Here is a 20,828-nt window from a genome sequence, read left to right on the forward strand (position 1 = left end):
ATTCTGAACTTTATCCGCAGGCTTAAATTTTAATTCGAAAAAGCGAGGAAAAAAGACAAAACCTCGAAAAGAAACAAATGTCAAAACGCTTATACTATATATAGCAGGTAGGCAGAACTTTCGGTCTTATCAGCTGGATCACTTAACACTTTCTTTCGGCCCACAGCTCATAAAAATAAAAACAAACACATCTTCACAATTCGAGCATGTTCTGCTCTTACATTTTCAAAAACATTTCCCCATGCACAGCGGGTAATTCAACTTATCAACACATCAAACAACAACGCGCATTTCCATTTCCAATTTCCCCCCTTTCCACTTTGCCACAAATCACAAGCAACTAGCCTCTGAGAACTCAACCAGGGCTAGGCATACAAAATATCATTAAAAGCCCAGATTGAAGGGCTACTGTCTCTGGCTCTAACTCTGACCGGGCCTGAAAACCACAGAAAAACATAACTGATTATTTTTATTATAAGCGCAGAGCCAGGGAATATGCGTGGGAATTTACATGAGAAAATTTAATGTTTACAATACTTATGCACAAAGTAGAAAATAATAATAATAAACAAGAAAAAGAAGCAGAATAAAATAAAGGTAAACACAGAAAATGAGGCAGCAAATCAAGTTGAACAATTTTGCTACTGTTTGTCAAGTAGCGAAGAATCCAGAGAGTGGGCCGAGAGCAGCAAAGTCATGAACATCTTTTTTTTTTTGTGGTCGTCATGATAATCAACATCATGAACATCGGGGAACATCATTGTTATTATCCTACAACATTGAGCCATTCACTTTGCCAGTTTGTCATGAACTTTGAACTTTATTTGAAGGGCCTGACATTCCAATTTCCATTTCCTTGGCTGTGAACTTTATTTAAAGGGCCTCCCATTCCAATTCCATTTCCTTGGCCGTGAAATATCATTTGAAGAACATGCATTTTTAATATTTTAATTAACCTTTGCATAAGCACTTACATTCAATTCATGTATAATCTCTTAAGACTCTTAAGACAATATAGCGTGCAGCAACGGCTTGAGTTCAGGCTCAAGCAACATTTCTTTCTCATGATGTCATTTGGAACCTGGTTCCAATTAGCAGTTCGCCCAACAAACATACACAGGTGCTGTGGGACGAGCTCTTCCGTTGCATGTTTAACAGCACAAAGGAATAGGGTAAACAGCCTACGACATATTCTAGGAAAACACATTCCAACGAAAGCTATGACCCAAAGTTTATTTACGCTCTGCCTTTACACTTCATTAAAATAAATATTAAAAATACCCAGTGCAATCAGATATAAGGGTATTTTGACACTGAGTTTATTTGTATTATAAACAATATTTCTTCCTTTCATATTAAATTAATTCGTTTTGTTTGCAAGTCTGTCAGTCGACAAATTACTTTTTCCTAATAATGAAGTTTTCATTTTAAACAAACTATATAGTGGACAATAAACATGACATACCTACAGTCTGGCATACCCTATTGTTTCGTCAGCATTTGAATAAAATTCTAAGCCAGCCAAAATTGCTTTTTATTTTGGATTTGTTTTGCTGCTGCTTGAACCCATATAGCGCCTTAGGACAAAAAGTCCAAGACAAACAACAAATTTGGGCACAAAACTTGAGCAAAAATAAAAAGAATAAGAAGAAGACGACGACAATATTAACAAGCTGATGAGCGCTATTCACATTTTCACTTTTGGCCATAACAGTTAATTATTGATGTTTGTATGCTTGTATGGAGTATGCTTCCCCCTATGGACCCTCCTTCAAGTCTGTCCATCAAAAACAGTGAAGCTTTTGAAACATTCCTGACTTGAGACTTGTTGCTCGTTGTTTGGGCGTTTCGGGCAACAAGTTGTCTTTCCAGACACGTGTCTCAATGAAAACCACATCGAAATATGTTTTTATGTTTATTATGCATATCATAATAATCCAAAGCATAAAGCAAAGATGTGCTGTATACTATATAAGTCGTTTTGGTCACATAATTTCTACACATTTAAATGCGCAGCTCGTAAATCTATAGAAAGTCTTAGAGTCGTAACTGTTTATAAAAAAAAAAAATACTATAAAAAAATTGACATGCTGAACGGTTTATTATATGTTAAGGTGACTTTCTTAAATATGGCTGATTTCCAAGAAATCGGTAATAAAATTTGACATCATGCTGATAAGCCTGTGAAAAACATTATGTGAGGGGGGAAAATATTTTCGAAATCTAGATCAATTAAATATACTACATCTACAAAGTAACTTTGCCTATAATTGTTCTTCCCCTTTTGCTTTTCTTCGATTTGTTATCTCTTTTCTTTTTTCTAATCCCAAAAACCTAGCGCCAATTTGAAACGCCAATCCAAAGAAGAAAAAAAAACTTAACTTGTAGCGCCATTAATTCAGTTGTCCCAAATGTCCCAATGAAAACATTAAAAGAAAAATATAAAAAAAAAAAAACGAGAAAGAGGGATATTTTCGGCTTGCCGAAGATTTAATACCCTATATGCATATATGAGAGGCATAGGGAGACTTATATATTTTGGCCAAGATATCTTGAAAAACAAAACGGTTTTTAATACAAGAAACTATTTTTGGTCCGATCGTTCCTATGGCAGCTATATAGTGCACCGAACCGGTCGGTTCCCGCAAGTGTGCAGCCAGTTAGGTTTCAGATATGGCTTTATCAATAAGCCATAATAATCTATAAAATTTATAGATTAATAATAATAATCTAGAAAATTTAGTTAACGGCGTGGGAGAAGTCTCCTACTCTGCGTTACACATTTCATGGCGAAGTTATAATACGCTCTACAAATACGAAATTAAAACACAAATTCTCGAAAGAAAAAAATACCCTAAAAAAAAAAAAACTAAGAAAAATGCGCATTTCCCAATGCTATAGCTTCGTTTTGTACACTTTTCATGCCCATTTTCTCTGAGCATTGAATTCCTGTCTGCCAAGGCGCGCCAGAGGATGGAACCCTCGGTGCACACACACACACAAATTTAGCACAAATATCTCCGATGTGAGTGTGTGTATATATATCGTTTTATGCACACACGCACACACATATATACATATGTATATGTAAATGTGTATATATATAGCGCCTATTTTCATCTAATTTCATTTCTACATGCCTTGCTCTATTTTTGTGGCGCATATTTAGCGTTGTTTGCTTCCATACCATATATATATATATATAAATATATATATATGTATATACACATATACATATATATTAAAAAAATATATATATTTTTATACACATATGTGTATCTTTGTATGTACGCTTATAACTCAATTTCCATTGCAGCGCGTCGCGTCTCTTCTGCTCTTTAAAAAATTCTTTTGTTGTTGGCTTTGCCGAAATTTTTGTTCTTTTTTTTTCTTTCTGTTTGGGGTTCGTATGCTCCATTTGGAACTTTTTTTTGTTTGGCTGGCCGACTGTCCGGCCAAGTAACTGGGTCCCCGCGATCATAAGGCATTGAAAGAATCAACAGAAATGATTTTTTTTTCTCCATCCATCTGCATTTCATTTTCGTTGTGCCCGCTAATTATGTTGTATTGGATTTTCATTCTTTTTTTTACCATTTTAACTAATTTAAATTGTATGCTCTATTTCACATTTGATTTGAGTCACCATAAATTATAATTCTTTTTATGCGCACTAAAAATATTCGAATTTTACGCACATTACGTGCACTTTGAACTGGCGCTAGGTCATAAAATCATAAAATCGAACCATAAATGAGGGCTATTGGCGTAGAACTGGAGCGCGTTAAAGTCAAGAAGTCGATGCCTTGATTTATAGTAAAGAAAGCCATAAATTCGTTAATCCAACTTAATTTATACGCAATGCCCAGATTTTCAAATTCTATAACTTCATTAAAAGTTAGCCTATTTCTTTTCGAAAAACTATTTTGGTCATGATTTTGTTATACAATCATTTTGCTTTTCAGATACGTAATTTGTGTCTAGCTTTAACATTTTTAAATTTTTATTTAGAGTCCTCCCTTAACTTATTCAGAATTGGAAACAATTTGTACAAGCAAAATATTCTTTGAGTGAGCCAACTATTGTAGGAGTTATTTTTATAGTTTATAACTAATAATAATAATAATTAAAGTGAATAGATTGATTATATTTTAAAATTCCATTTGTCATGAAACAAAATCAGGACTTGCTATAAGGAATAATATTTTCTATAATATAACTCCCTAACATTTTGAAGCCAAAGACAAACGAATTAAATGCCAATTGCGACTTTCTTTAGCCATAAATATTTCACTTGTCATTCAATGCACATTAAATAAATAATTTCAAATACAACTGCCAAGAAATAACTGGGTGTGACCCTTAGGTGAAATTCCAAACAACTTCATATGTAATATTATCATTATGATACTATTAAAACTCGTTTAAACATTAGACTTACCATAAAAAGGCGTTAGAAGAATTTGCTAGGCCTGCAAAGAAAAAGAAGTAAAAGAACCATTAAAAATAGATTTGATATGGAGTTCATTTTCACCAGCTATAAAAAATCGTTCAATGGAAACTACTTTTAGTGCTTATTCGCCAGTGCATTTATTGCACTCATATGCATTTTTTTTTATTATTGTTATTCGAGCTTGGCTAGGTTGCCCTCCGTCATTTAGAGAATCTCTAGCCAACTATTTAGCACAAAAATGATATAAAAACTATGCGCTTAAAGTGGCCCACATTTCTATTGATGGGTTCAAGAAGCTAACGACAAACTTAAGAATTTATTATTTATATTATATTAAGAATGTTAAACATGAACGAGAACTAAATCATAGTCTGCCAATCTATGTTATCTATTCATCCCATAATTCATTATATTTTTATAGTTCAAATGAAAAATAAGAAAGTAATACAATCTATCTATTTAATCCCTTTTGCAGATATGTGAAGAATAGTGAAGCTCATAAATGCTGAGTTTGATGAAAATATTTTGAAAGACACAATATTTTGAAATGCTAGAAACTGATATTCCACCGATTGTTTCTATGGCAGCAATATGATATAGTGGTCCGATGTAGATAACTTGCATATATATGAAGAGTATAGTGGAATTTATACATTTTCACTTGTGCACAAAACCTAATTTTTCGACCGATCGTTACTGTGGCATTTTTATGTTATAGTGGTCCGACCCTGCCTGTTCAGACATACGTACTGCCTGTAACAGGAAGACGGAACTTTATAAAGTTTCAAGACGAAAGCTGTATCAAATCGGTTGATGCTGATCTAGCATATATATACTTTATGGGGTAACTCCTTCCATGCGATACACATTTCATGACAAAAAAATACCCAGTTATTCAAAATTAAACGCATATTAATTACACAAACTAATTATAATTTATAGACATTTTTCATTTGCCAAGGGCTTACTTTATTTCTAGAGACAACATTGCATGAGAATCAACCAAAGTGCATTTATCTAAAAATTATTCTAGAAAATAAATAAAAATTTTGAATGGAACGCAAGTGTGCCAAGTTATGAGACGATTCAATCCACTTATGATGAATGTTTCTGCACATAAGTGACAGCCCAAAATGGCCCAGAAGCAACCCCATTACCACAATCTCGGCGCTAGCCCGCCCCCGCTCAACGTTTTAGGAGCTGCATCAAATGCAGTCGATGTTTAAATCTATTTTTTTTCTCAGCCAAGTGAAATTCCTCAGCCTCAGCCAGGCAGCAAGCAGCATAAAAATAGTCACAAATGTTGCTATTTTTTTTTTCTTTCGATTTGACAGCTCAAAAAAAAATAATAAATAGCAAAACGCCCAAGTAAAAACACTCGAAAATTATAGAAAAGAAATATGCAGGCAGAGCATTGAAATACGAGCATAACGAATTTGCTGCCAAGTGTGATAAAACCAACAAAAGATCAAATTAATAATGATTGAAAAAGTTGTTAGGTTCTCGGCAATTAAAATTGATGAGGCACATTTTGTATGCGAATTATTATTGTATTGATGGGGCTGTAGATACATACATCATTTACCCGCTGGCCAAATTCTTGACAAATTTGCACAGTTTTTCTTTTATTTTTAAGAAAAATAGTTTTGATACCCTGTACACATTAAAAATTGCGTAAAAAGGGTGACGTGGTGTTTGGGTAAATGTAGGCATGAGTTGACATTTTAGTCTGTCAAATAATTTATATAGTATACTCGAGGAATATACTAGAAGAATATATATTCTTAATCGAAACAATAAGCTGAACGTGTGTCCATTTATTAAAAATATAAGATGTTAGAATTAGTGTTTAGATTTAAACTCAAAATCTTAAATTACTTCTCATTTTTAATTATAATCCATTTTCTGAGTAAATCGTGACTGTAATTGTTTAAAGCAAGAAATTTAGCTTGTGTATATTTGTTATTTATCGAAATAATATTAAATTAGTTGGAATAGAGATCTGATTGTCGGTATACGCAAAAGTTTTAATGTCCTCAGCATGTCCCGAACTTTGTAGGATTAACCGGCAATAAAAACAAAAGTTATTGAAGATAAATTCTAGTGCCGAGCAGAGAGAAACCTTTAAAAGAAGCAGAGCATCCTTTTTGTCAAACACTCCCGAATATAATACTCTCGGCATTTGTTTGTGGTGGCAAAGTTTTTACTTAAAATCTTAAGAACTTTGTTCCAAACTTATATAAAAAGATTCCTGTAAAATACCTTCCTTTTATTTTTTAGTTAATATTGATGATATGCGTTAGGAAAAACAATATATAACATTTGATTTTCGGCTGCCGCATAAGTTTTAATAAGCTCAGCATGTCATAAAAATGTTATGATTAACGGGCAAAAGGCACAAAGTTTAGTTAAGATAGATAAACCTTTAGAATAAGCAGAGCATCATTCTAGTCAAGCAGTCCCGAATTTAACACTCTGGACATTTGTTTGTGCATTTGGGGCCTCGCACATTTGCTGTTTCAATTAAGAAACTTGGCCGTCGTCGTCGTCTTTTTGGTGTGCAAAAATAAACATTTTATTGCCCGCATGGCGCCAAAGCGCAAGAAGTGCGTCCGGATGGATCACTTTGAATCTCTTGTATCTTTGGGAACGACAAACCGACAAACGGTCTCAATTGCCACGCGAAGGCGCTTATCTGGAAAGCTGCGCCAAAGATTCACGAGTTTTGTGCAATTTATTTCAATTGCCAGCCGTCGCAATAAATGCTAATAACTTTGCAATTAAGGCACCAAAATACATTTAACGCAAAGCAAAGTGATTAAAATTTTGTTTAGAATAAATGCGAATCACAAGATGGAAGAGTAGCATCATCATCCAAATGATGATTGTCTCTAGGTCTTAATCTGAACATCAAACGTTGCCACACTCAACTCAAAGGGTCTTTTCTTTCTGTTTTTTTTTTTCTTCAGAAAAACCAATGGATCATTTGTTCAATTGCTCATAAACATCAACGAGGCGGGCCATGAATGGCAAATTTGAGTTGCCAAAACCCCCAACGAATTTTTAACGGCGGAGTGTGTAGTTGTTGTTCATAAATAACCAGGGAATTTAATGGTGTGCCAAAGCGATAGGACAATAGTTTCAAAATAATTAATAATTTTTGTAAGGAATATAGTTAAATTAGCTTAAGTAACAAAAGGACATACCATATCGATATAGAACTAAATTTGTTTGCATTTTGATAAAAAATAAAATAAAATATATTTGTCATAAATAATGTATTTGCTTCAAATTGTAGTTTTGGCAATAAAGTGACGAGGGGGAACGTTCTGCAACAATTATCGATAATGAAAATGTTATGCATCTGAGGCAAATTTAAACTTTAATGGATAGGCATGCAAGCAATTATAATGATTCCAAGTGTGTTCACAATAAACTGACCAATGAGAACGTTTATCAATAATTGCTATCGAGAACAAACAAAGAGCATGACGCAGCACTTGAACGAAACAAACTCCAAACAGCTGTTCACGCATCTCGACACTCAGAACACTTTCCACAGCAGTAAATCACAGTAATTGCCAAAAAGTAAACACACACTGGCACAACATTGTCACAACTTTCTACTACTAACCCAGTTAAATTGTTCAATGACACGTATGAGACGTGTGCCCAGGCCTAGACCTTCAACTTATGTCTAAAAGGGGTGTGAGGGGGGCAAATTTAGTATAGTGGGGGCAAAGTCTTTATGGCATTATGGGCATATGGTCACGCGGCTGCGTTTCGGCCACTTTCTTCATTCATCAAAAATACATAAAGCCCGCGTACATTTCACCAGAAATATGCAACGCACCAAAGAATACGCTATAGAATGTTCGTATCGAATAGATATATATTACATACAATATATATATATGTGTGTGTGTGTGTTTGTGTGTGTCTAAATGAAAAGTTAATCAAAGACCTGACAATAACAGCGACAGGGCATACAAATTGAAAAGAAACACAAAATCAACGGCTCAAGAAACGATTACAAAGCTCAAAGAATGGAATCCGGGGGAAGAAAAATACTGCGTGACAGTATTACTAATTATGCTTAAAGTAAACAAAAACAGCAACAACAACAAAAACAAACAACAAGCAACAAGCAGACGTCACACAACACAATGTGACAGCTTGAAAGTTTCGTTCGTCTCTGCAAAAGAGAAAAACCAAATTAACTCACTCGAAAACCAAATAAACCAGCATATAGGTATATGTGTATATACATATACACTCCGCATTCTGACAAATTTATGACAAACAAACTCTGCAGCACTACTAAACAACCCGCCAACAACAGTAACAATAACAACAACAAGAACAACAAATCATTAAATGTCAAGTGCAGTTCATCGTCCATATTGGAACTTTCATATTAGTGTTGTTTATTGCGCTTTACAATTAGTTTATGCTTTTTGGGCTTTGAATAAGTATTTTCAAGTCACTTTTCTTATTTATGCATGTTACTAATTGGCAAAGTAGGCAAGCCGTCTGTTAACTTTGACAATCATAGGTAAGACTCAAGTCTTAAAACACAAATTTTATTGTTTCGACTTTACATTCTGAAATTCCCTAACATTTAAAACATTTAAGTATCATTTCAGTTCTCGATCCACGTTTTATCTAAAGATAGAAAAATAGCTGATGCTCCTAGTATCGAAGCTACATTCTCATAGATTCAAGATATGCATAGCCCATAAATAAATAATATTTTCATATAAATTTTCCATTTCTGGATGGATCTATAAAAACAAGGGCCAGTCATCTTTATTGGCCTAGACAATCTAGTTAGGTAAAGTTAACTTATCGGCCGAAACGTTAAGAATGTCAAGTTCCAGGCGTTGCTCAGTTCCGCAAAATATGTTATCAGCGAATGTCAAAATGATAAGAGAGAAGTCTATGGGTAACTTTTAGTTATATATTAAGAGCAAGCTGCATAGTTGACCAAAGCGGAAATTGGCTATTAGCCGGGCCCAGCTGTTGGCGTGTTAACGAACCGAGTCATGCCTAGGGCCAGTGTTGGGCAACATCAATACACGCAGACAAAGATCAACAAACAATATGAAATGACAGACAAACAAGTTGAGGCGCACAGGGCCATGGCACAGGGGCCGCAGCTAGGGCGGGGCTGGGCTGATCAATGGCTGTTCATTCAATTTAGTGTGCAAAGCGTAAACTGATTGTGATCGACGGACTGGACAGCGAGATGCAGACCGTGCGGTGCAGTGAACTTTCAGCAAGAAAAGGCCAACAAACGCAACATGGCCAGGAGAGAGGGAGAGAAAGAGGCAGAGAAAAAGAGAGAGACGCGCGGGCAGCAGCAGAGACACGCATATGGTCAACAATGTATTGAGCGGCGTGCAGGGAGTCCAACTAATAACAAACAACCGGCTTTTTACATGTGGTAAGAGCGGTTGCAGGGGATCGGAGCTCAAACTGCGGCTAACTTTTGTTTACTTTGTGCTGCGAGTGCAGGCAACAATTTTCGTTGCAGCCACAAAACTTGTTGCCCCGCGTTGCTGTTGTTGTTGTTGTTGTTGTGGGGCATGCGCATAAGTCACTACACAAATTGCGCAAATTCCACACTCACACACAGACACACACACACACACACATAGCCATCTGTTGTCAGTTTGCAACACTGGCCCCGATCGTCATCGGCTCTGAGGTGAAGGCCGCCGCATCGTTGCTGCATAATTGCAGCCAACTCTCCTCCAAAAAGACTCTCCAACGAGTTGGCCATAACGAATTCACAATAATGCGCATTTTATTAGATTTTTCTTGTGTTTTTTTTTTTTTTCATTTTTCTTTGTGCCGCGCGCTCTGCTCTCACTCTGAGTGCATTTTCCGCTTCAACACGATTTTCATTTAAGTTTCCCAAAGCGTTGCCCTTTGGGTCTTGTGTCTGTGTGTTTTCCAGGAAGGAAATGTGTGAGCGTGTGGTTTTTTGTTTTTTTTTGCATAGCTTGTGGTGCTTGACGTGTGAGAGATTGTGGCATTGGCTTAGGGTTGTCAGGTTTCCTTTCTTATACCAAATGCCCTGAGACATTTGTGAAATTGCATTTGAAAAGTGCACACATGCAGGTAAAGGAATGGATTTCACAAAGACAACCGAGAGAAACAAATAACTAAAAATCAATAAGGAATGCTTAAGAGGAAAACTTTGAAGTATAGTTCATATTGTTTTGGAATAGTTCTTATTTTCGAGATGCTGAAGATCATATTATGAGAAAACGATGAAACCTGTGCCTATTCGGAGGACTACGTCCAGTTTAGCTAAAAACTTAATGCAACAATAATAGTCTCTTTCATAATTAATAATTTATGCTTTACAGCCTTACGTCTACCTATGTGACGCTGCAGCCTTCTTCAAAAAAGCCGCCTTTCAAGCAGGCTTGTCAAAATATCACCTAGGTAAACTGTGTTTTAATAAAAATGTATGCTACTTTTTACTCAATACAATAAACAATTATAAAAAAAAAGTTATAAACAGTAAAAAGAAGCTCTCGCATTTAACTAAGAACTTTAGAATAAACATTAATCATATTTACAAATATTATTTTCTTATTTTACGCACACATAGTTTAGTTAATAAGATATTAAATAAATAAATGTTTTCTCATATTTCTAAATATTATATCTGCAATTCGTTTTATTTATATCCTATTCAGACTGGAACAGTTACCTTAACTTAAGCAAACGTTTGCGCTCTTTAACTTTTGCGAACCCTAACCCACATTTTTGAATTTCTTTTTTGATTTTTACAACTCTCCCTGCTCTATTTACAGTGCCCACGCATTGACTGATTTCCACTGGAACAATATATATGTTAGAAACAAAAGAAAGAGCACGCACAGTCTTTCAATTAGCGTGGGGTCTACCAAAAACCGATCTTCCATCGTTTTAACTGCACCATTCGACTGTGGCTGATGTGATTCAGGGTTAGGGGGGAGTGGGGCATGTCCATGGCAGACGCCAGCATAAAGAGTGGGTCTTGCAATTTCCAAAGCGCATCCAACAAACGGGCAAACAATTCAACTGCCATTTATTTTATTTATTACTGTTGCGGCTTTCGTGTTGCTGCTTTAAACTGGCTTCATAGAAATAAAAGTGAAACTTTTCACAGGAGGAGAAAATGTTGCAAAATATCGCGATGAGGTTTTCATCGTTTATTTGCAAGTACTGTGCAATTCGGACAGCTGATAAATAAATTAGTAATGTTCGATTGAAGTTGAGTTTTATTGAAAATTAATAGATTAATTAAAAGATAAAGCAAACCTTTAAGTATTTGTACAAATAGTTCACAGCTAAAAACTGGCAATCGAAATTAGATATGCATTTAAGCACAATGTCAATTGAGCAATGTAATCGGTAATCGGTAATCGGAGATCAAAGGTTTTGGTTTTTATTTTCGTGTTATTAACAGATCGGTCAATGTGGCCAGGCGTAATACGAGCCCATTTATCAAAAACAAAACAAAAAAAAAAAGAAAAGAAAAAAAGGTGGAGAATTGAATACCGTAGGACAGGCTCGAAAATTATGCGTTAATTAACATGACAGCATGTGGGGGCAGCAGTAGTGATAAAGTCGACCAGAGTTGAGAGTGGAAAAAGCTCGAAGGTTGCAGGCATCGAGATCTGGTTTATAACGCCTTCTATAAATCGACATTGACATGTGACCCCAGAGACGCCGTTGACCTTCGTAGCAGCTAACACCGGCAGCAGCTACAGCAATAAAATAAAAGCTGGCGCAATAACTCAAAGCCTTAATTAGGCATATCAGTGGAACAGAATATAAAAAACAGATCGATCACAGCAATTGTAAATTGTAAATTGCATTTAGTGCCTATTACCTAATTCTCAATTGAAGAACAAAGGCTCATCAATTAAGTCCAAAGTGCTTGAAAATAAACAAATTCCACAACATTCACTGACAGATAACGAGCAAAAAATATAATAAAAAACCAAGTGTTAATTCAATTTAATAGGTAGCGCTTATCAGAATGCTCAAAACTAAACGCTCATTAGTAAAGCACCGAAATTTATAATATGTATAACAAGCAGACAGACTTATGTCAAGAATTTCCGATTGCAATATGCCTTGTGCTAAGCGTGAAGTTTTAGATAGGGCTCGATTTCGGTTAACTCACTTCTAAAGACCGTTTAAATATTTAACTGATTAAACTGACTGACTGATTGGTTAATTCATCATTATTCATTATTACACAGACACTTATAAATTTGAATTTTTCAGAGTATATTAATTTATGCATAAGTAGCATAATCCACCAACAAAAGTGGAAATAGATGAAACTCTCAAGACGACAAAATTCAAAACAATGTGCAAAATTATTTTTAACGTGTTTTCTAAATTCCACACACTCGTAAGAAAATGGGTAAACTGAAAAATAAATAAATTGATTGTGAAATGTTATCTGATAGAAAAACGAAAATCAACCAATTTAAGCAAAAGAAAAACTTTAGTTTTGGTTTGTGGGTTTCAAGGTGATATGGCCTTAATTGTTAACTTTTATTTCGGCTTGGGCAAAATGTGGTAACATCAACTAAATCACGAGCCATTTTTAGTAAATCACCTTTGTAACATTCCCATTAAAGAATTTGAATTGGAACCCAAATCTTAGCACGACAGTGCCGAGATTTTACAATTTGCGACGTTGCCCAATTTCATTTGTGCAACTTAACTGCACTTTGCAGTGTTGCATAGCGTTACGTTTTTAGCATTTGCTCTAATTGTACGAACAATGTTTACTCGGCAAATAAAACACTTTGAGCAAAGGTAAACATGAGACTTAATTGCTACAAAAAAGTAAACATAAAAAATGCAGTTTTTTTTTTTTAGTTCAGCCACAGAGAGCACCTGGAGGGCGCTTAGGGCGTTGTGCCGCTAAACAAATATGACTGATAATTGCTGATAAACGTTGCGCCCAGCTTGATAGTATGTATATATATGTATATATATCTATATATACTACACTGTCGTCGATCTGCAACTGTTTACTTTAATCAAATAATAACACACTCATGTGCCGTTGCAGGCACTTCAAATCAATTGAGGCGCAGCTGTAGGTGCAATCAGAGTTCTATTTGCATAAATGGGCCAGCTGAAAGACATCGGCATCGCGTTTCATTATATCAACGATAAGAACCAACTTCAAGGTGCGAATACCGAACACAGTTATACTTTGAACGGAAATCAGGCAGCTGAGAGCTGTGAGAGATTCTTGCTTACAGAGTGGCAGTAAATTAAACTCGTACCGTGTTACACATATAGAATTAAGTTAACGAGAGATAGGGGTTTATACTGTAGCACAGTAAGTGCAGTAAATAGTGGTACTGTAAATACTAAAAAGCTAACTAAATTATGATACGCTTGACTGGCCATAAACTCGTTCAACATTTAAGCCCTTTCAAGACGAGGACATATTAAATCTTAAGTCACATCTACAGGGCACACGCATGGAGAAATCTGTCAGGCTTTGCTTCGCACAACGTGCTTTTCACAAGGCATCTGTAAAAAGCTCACCAATACACATCTAGGCGTTCTTTAACAGAACTTTTACAGGCTCTGTATACTAAAACATCTTTTAATTGTCATTAATAATAATATTGAATACGAAGCTTTTTTAGCCGAAGTGCTGATCATGTTTCTTCAAGCTTACATCCAAACAAGGCGCACACACAACGAAAGCTATCAAGCTCCATTGCACACTTTGTTTTATAAAAGCTCATTAAAAGGTCAATAGCGCCATTTATCCCTTTAAAGTTCGCCAAAACATTGCTTCGGAAATTACACCCACAAAACACACGCTTTTAAGCTCTGTTTCCGATCAAAGCATTTTGTAACACGCTCACTTACACACGTGCATGATTTGTCACTTACTTTACCTTTCATCTGGACAACCTATTTCGCCCTACCTTTGGCTTTCTTAACCACACACACGAACATACAGCTTTAACCTCAATATGAACTTTGCCTTACGCATTAAATATTAAAAACTTTACGAGGCATTTGTGTAACATGCGCTGGCGCACAACTTGACGCGTTGAGTTGTCTAGAAACACTGAGCGAGGACTTTTCCTGCCTGTGCAACAATTGATAAGGCACCGCAAATGGGAGTCAAGTGGGAGCTGGCTGTGGTTAGGATACGCTTTAGGGCAGGATACAAAAGCCATACTGAAAGCCATTTACATGCCAAAACTTCAGCTAACCCATTTCGAGAGCATATAAAATGAGATGCTGTATATGCACCATACGGCTGTATGTGCAATATAGCAATATATATGTAGTATATGTAATTATATATATAAAGGTATACTTCGGACACACACATATATATATATATATATTTTTTTATAGGTCATAAGCTGTGTACTTCGTTGCACTCGTTATTATCCTTCGGGAGCCGACGCGCCCATATTAAGCAGAAAAGGCTGACAACAGCTGGTGTGCATTTAACATTGCTTTAACAGGTTCTGTTAGCTGGTAACATATTTGTACATAATGTATCTGTATCTGTTACAGTACATGTATCTGTATCTATACCCGTTTATGTCGATTTATGTCGGTCAACATTTGTACGCAAACACATTGCAGCTCCTACAAAAAGACGAAATGTTTTCTGTTTGTATGTATTTTATAATTAATTATCACCCACTCTTGGGGCTAGGTCAACAGACAAATTTCAGACAAAATTGCTTGCAATTCGCTAAGGGAAAAATGTTTCTGCCCTGATAAGCATATTGCTAAATTGTTGTAAATTACAGCTTCAGGGAATAAATAGATTTTTTTGTTTACAACAAAATAAATTTAAACGATAAATACATACAATATATATCTACATTTATAATAATCTAAATGTAAACATTTCTTATGAGAATTTATAAAGCCGAAAAACGTTTTCATTTTTTCAATTTATATATTTTTGCCTAGTCATAATTCCCATAGATAGTTAAATAATGAACAACAAAACGAAAAGAACCGCCCATGATGGGCACTTAACGTTTTATTCCAAGTTCCATTCAGCTCGGCCATAAAAACTAGCTCTCCCCTCTTTGTCCAGCTGTGACAAATCGTAATGAAATTACCACCCAGATATGTACATATATGTGTATACATATAGTCTATAGACACTAGTTGCCAGCTGGTAGCTACCTGTGGCCAAGTGACACTTGTGCAATTATTGTACAGAAAAAAAAAAAAGATATATATGTTCATTGTCAGGTGGCATAGGAACCGAACCCCTCGACAGGTTGTGTTCGGCGATTCCTGGTCCCGGCCAAGAGCCAGGCGGTAGCGTGAAACGAATTGTTTTTCGGTTTTTGTTTTTATACCCTGTAACATTCTAGCTTTAAGAGGGTGGAATGAACTAAAACCTCTGCGTCTTTATGTACTCAACAGGACAAATCTTCATTGCAGAGAGTGTTAGAAATTGGAATATAAGTTATTCTATATCATCGGGCTTATTTATTTTTTCGATAATTTCAACATTTGTGTCAAAATCGATAATTATCGATTATTAATAAGGAGAGTATAAGAACTAGATACCATTTGCCATGTTGTTTCTCTTACAGCATACGCAATTATATTTTTCTCGTTCTTGGATATCTTTCGCTCTCAATATTCCTAGTTTCCAAGGGTATTTCCAAGTCATGCACTTTTGAGTAAAGCAGCCTGGCTTGGAGTTTTTGTTTTTGTACTTTTGCTGTGTTGCCGACATAGTCGCCATCCCAACAGGTACCAAAACAATGCCGACTATTTAGTGAAATGCTTTTGTTTCGACTGCGCCGCAACTCGTTGTCGCAGTCGCAGTCGCAGTCGAGTCGCTTATTAGCTTACCTGTTATGCGAGGCATTTTCCATTTTTCACACGCACATGCAGACGACGAAAAACTCTCTGGCAGACTGGAAAATGAAAATGCACTTGCTTGGGATTAGTTTCAAGTCTCGAAACTCGAATCTCGCCCTCGCTTCGGCTCGGCTAGCTGTTGTTGTTATTATTTTGTCTGAATGAAAAACATGAACGGAAATGCCGCAGGGGGTGATTTCTTTTTACTACGCTCTTAACTGGGCTTATTGCGAGAGTGTGAGCGAGATGCAAGCTATCTCTGTCACCTGGCCATGGTCTGTCATTAGGATTTGTGTTGTTTGATTTAATGCGCTCACAATTTGGTTCACTTTTGGGTCTGGGCCATCATTTCCTATCGACTTGGGGCGCTACCGGCGTCTGGCAGAGCAGCTTATTAGTTGGCTTATGGGTTTTTTACTCTATAATTAAAATGCTGGGTCTTATCTGGTCTCTTTGCTTATCATTAAAGCACGATTAGCTGCCCTGGGAAAACTGCAGCAGCAGCGACTTTTATATTTATCGATTGTTTGTCGTATTAATTAATAGATTTGTGCTTAGGCTGCATTTAATGGGAATTAAAAACGTGGCTATCAAAAGAACATGAACATAAGTGAATCTTTGAATACAATCGATATATGCTTTATGCGCCTAAGTTACAAATCGATAATTATAGGTTTTGAGAAAATGTTGCACGTGTGTGAAATACCCTATTAATTGCCTATTTTCTTATACGAATGAATAACAAATCTTTACAATAACTTATTATTTTGTATGTATTATTAAATTTTGTGTGTACATTCTGATTAGTAGCCAGAATATACTTTAAAGTCTGCTCAAATACATTTTTCAAAAGTTTTTATGCTATTCGATTGGCAACTTTATCAGCTCTGATAACCGTTGCACTTTCAATTACAACACAATATTTTGCAGCTGGCAACGCCGCGGTTTTAATTGTTTTTGCTTTTAATGGGAAAATGTGTACACACCAAACGAAACTGAAAAGTTTCTTGTCAAGAGGGTGTGTGTGTGTGTATATATACATACATACATACATATGTAATTCTGATTACCTCAGGTTGTCTAGTTGGCCAAAAGCAGGCCCCAACAGGCATTGCAAACACTTTCGGCCAAGTCAAAATGGCCATAAAAAAAATGGAAAATTGCAATTTTGGAAATTATGAGGCAAACAAGTTTGCGGCGCAGCAATCGGACTCGCGGCAGCTGCAGCGAGTAGATCAGGGCATGGGAGGGGGTAAGCAGCGCCAAAATTTCACGTACCAACTGCAATTGCTACATAACTTTGGTAGTCGCCAACGGGCCACCCTTTTCCAGCTGCTGCTGCCAGTACACTGCACTACATGGGAGCGTAACTATTATTATTTTTTTTATCATTAAGAAGCGGCTTCCGCCTCGGCAGCGAAACGAACTACACATAAATTGACGCACGGGGCGCGCGCAAAAATATAAAGATGGGAAAAAAAATATATAAACAAAACAGAGTCAACGGGGAAAAAAAAAAGCAACAAATGCCGCTGGCTAAAAACAACAACAGAGCGCGCGAAGACGTTGAGAGCAAGGGGTAGGAAAAACACAAACAAAAACTGAATTGATTTCCATGTGTGGCGGAAAAATGTTTTGCTTTGGGAAATGCTTTGGATAATTGTGTAATGCGGTGGCCACCATACACGACCCCTTCTCTCCCACACACACACACACACACACACTGAAGAGAAACGTCTCGAGGCAGCGTTGCCAATTGTTAAAAGTTACAACAACAACAACGTTGCCAACTGTCAGCTGTCAACTGCACGCGGAGCGATTTATTATTGTTGTTGTGGGTGGAGCACAAAACACAAAATAAAAAGGTACCACAAAACTAATTGAAAGAACTCAAGTAACAAAACACCAAGACTGGCTAACTAATTGTACAAAAAGTTTACTTTTTTGGTGAATTGCTGTGAAGTCCTAGCACGAGACGTCAAAATGTTTAGAATGAGTCGCAAGATGCCAAACTAACTGCTTGAAGAAAAAAATAGTTGGGGTATCCAAGCACGAGACGACATTCATTTACATTTACAGATGCTCAATGCCATTAAGCTAAAATCGCGTATAAATATTTAATTATTCTCGTATTAAACCAAATATTAAAGAATTTTCGAAAAGCGCCTGTACAGCAAAAGCTGTTTGACAGCATTTTTATTGCGTTTCGTTAGGGTCGCCTATAAACTGAACTGTGTTTGATTACATGTGGGTGTAACCCTAGACCTCTCCAAGTGCCTTTCTCCGTAGATCGACGCCCTTCGAATTATTGTCGTTATTATTGACAGCGCTGCGAAAGTTGCCCGCTCCAAAGCCAAATGAAGCATGAAGCAATCGCTTGTAATATAAGACAAGTTGTGTTTTTAGCAAATAAAAAAAAAAACAGAAGAAATAAATAAAAAAAAATTGCGTCGCCCTGTCGAACAACTAGGCGGCAACCCTGCCGCAGCTGCATTCCGCAATTGCAATCAAATCAACTTTCCAATGATGCATTTTGTCTTCATCGTTCGATTATAATTTGCCATTTTTTACCTTATTGGACAAAAAAACAAACAAACAAACTATCAAAAACCTGTTGGCAACGCCAATTTTGATATTGATAGTAAAAATAAATGCTCAAGCGCCAAAATTTTATTACTCACGATGGGGTAGGGGGGGGGGGGGCAACTACGAAGGGGCTGTTCGCAGCCAAAGTGAAAATGATTTGTAATACAAAAGTGAGATGAAAACAAAAACTATACAAAAAACAAAATAAGCGCCGGCACTTGTCAAATATAGAACGATATAGAAATACATACAAAAAACGCAAAAAGCGCAACAAACGGAACAGATAAAACAACAAAAACTGTGCAAATAACGGAACTATGAACATTTTGGCAACCGAGTGCTCAAACACGACCGCACCGCCAGTCGAACAGAAAGAAGAAGACGTGCTATTAGGGGTCCTATCACTGGGAATTCTTATTGTACTCATATGCTGCTGCTATAGTTGCACCTATAAATAGCAACAATATTGGAAGAAAAGAATAGGAATTAGAAAAGCTGCCTGCCGCGCTGAATCTGCCGTGTGTACGCAGTGGAAGAAGAGATAATAAATCCCACACACGGTACGACGGGCATATTAAGAAAAAAAAAAAAAACTTTTTTGCAGCACTCACCATGCAAATATCAAAATTTAGCGATCGTCAAAGTTGTTTTTGTTGTTGATGCGGAGATACTGCGGCAGTTGTTTTGTTTTTTGTTTTTTTATTTTATTTTTCATCCAATTCGATTTTGTTGTGTGTGAGATTATTAAATAAATAAATTGAACATTTTTCAACACTCGGTCTGTATTGTTGTTGTTCGCGCTCTATGTACAAAATGGGATATATTAGGAAATATGTACATGCACACAGCACACACACATACACACACACACACACAGCGAGCAGCAGCAGTGAACTCAGTGGAACACAAACAAACACGTTTTAGCCGTGTTTGTGTGCACGTGTGCCTGTGTGTGTGTGTGTGCGATTAGAACTGTTGTTGTTGACCGTTTATGGCTGTTGCTGGTTGTTGTTGCTGCTGTTATTGTTGTTTTTCTAAACTGGTATTAGATGTGAGCGAGCGGGCTATGGAACCTAAGAAGCGCACTGCAAATGCAACAATTGCTACGAATTTGTATTATTATTCACTTGAAATGGGCAACGTTTTGATTTCAGACGTGTAAAATTGCACCGACATAAAGCGTAAAATGAAAATAAAACGGAACTCTTGAATATACACACGCACACACACACACACACACCCATTCACGCACGCACTCACCCATACAGAGACAAACTCACACACTCAACGCAGACACATCAGGTGAACGCGGCGCGCTAAATATATTCCATAACTCAGTATAAAATAATTATGTGTTTTTAATAAGAAGCACGTTAAAAACAATAAGCAACAATTTCTATTGCAATGGTGCGAGTTTTCCGGAAAAAGTAAGAGACGGGCTTTATTAATACTTCAAAAAAACATGATGCCTCTGCTTCTTACATTTATATTCATAGACACATTTTTAAATTGTTGTTGTGTTTCAACAATTTCCAAAATTGGATCACTTTTTTAAGAAACTTCGCAAACCGCACTACCGACGGACCCGACCGCACGCTCCAACAATCAATTTTACAATAACAAACCAGCAACATATTGCTGTTAACCGGTAGCATAACAGCCAAATAACATTAACATTTTCTGTTCATTTAACAGTAACATTTTCCAGGCTGTTATTAACAGTCGAAAACGGCCGTTACTAATAAGAGACATATATATATGAAAGGAGCTATAATAATAATAATAATTTGTTTAAACCAAACACTTTTTAGTAGTGAACTAACAATAAAATTAAGTCGCACGCGAAACGCGTACATTGTATGGAAAACGTTATAACATTCCATAC

General features: G+C 36.3%; 1 protein-coding gene across 8 annotated transcripts in view; it reads right to left on the minus strand.

The window, feature by feature from the left end:
- smash (smallish) overlaps nucleotides 1–20,557 on the minus strand; it is a 75,052-nt gene extending 54,495 nt beyond the window's left edge. For 7 of the 8 annotated variants that reach the window (XM_070207532.1, XM_070207531.1, XM_070207529.1 and 4 more), the window contains exons 1-3: nucleotides 20,426–20,557; nucleotides 19,555–19,745; nucleotides 4,439–4,469 (exon numbers count right to left, since the gene is read on the minus strand). The gene's annotated coding sequence lies outside the window, so the exon portion shown is untranslated. The remainder of the gene's footprint in view (nucleotides 1–4,438; nucleotides 4,470–19,554; nucleotides 19,746–20,425) is intronic. The other variant, XM_032437111.2, reaches the window with a different exon arrangement.
- Nucleotides 20,558–20,828: the final 271 nt, after the last annotated feature.

The sequence above is a fragment of the Drosophila virilis genome, chromosome 2 (assembly GCF_030788295.1).
Source record: "Drosophila virilis strain 15010-1051.87 chromosome 2, Dvir_AGI_RSII-ME, whole genome shotgun sequence".
In the NCBI taxonomy this organism is placed as follows: domain Eukaryota; kingdom Metazoa; phylum Arthropoda; class Insecta; order Diptera; family Drosophilidae; genus Drosophila; species Drosophila virilis.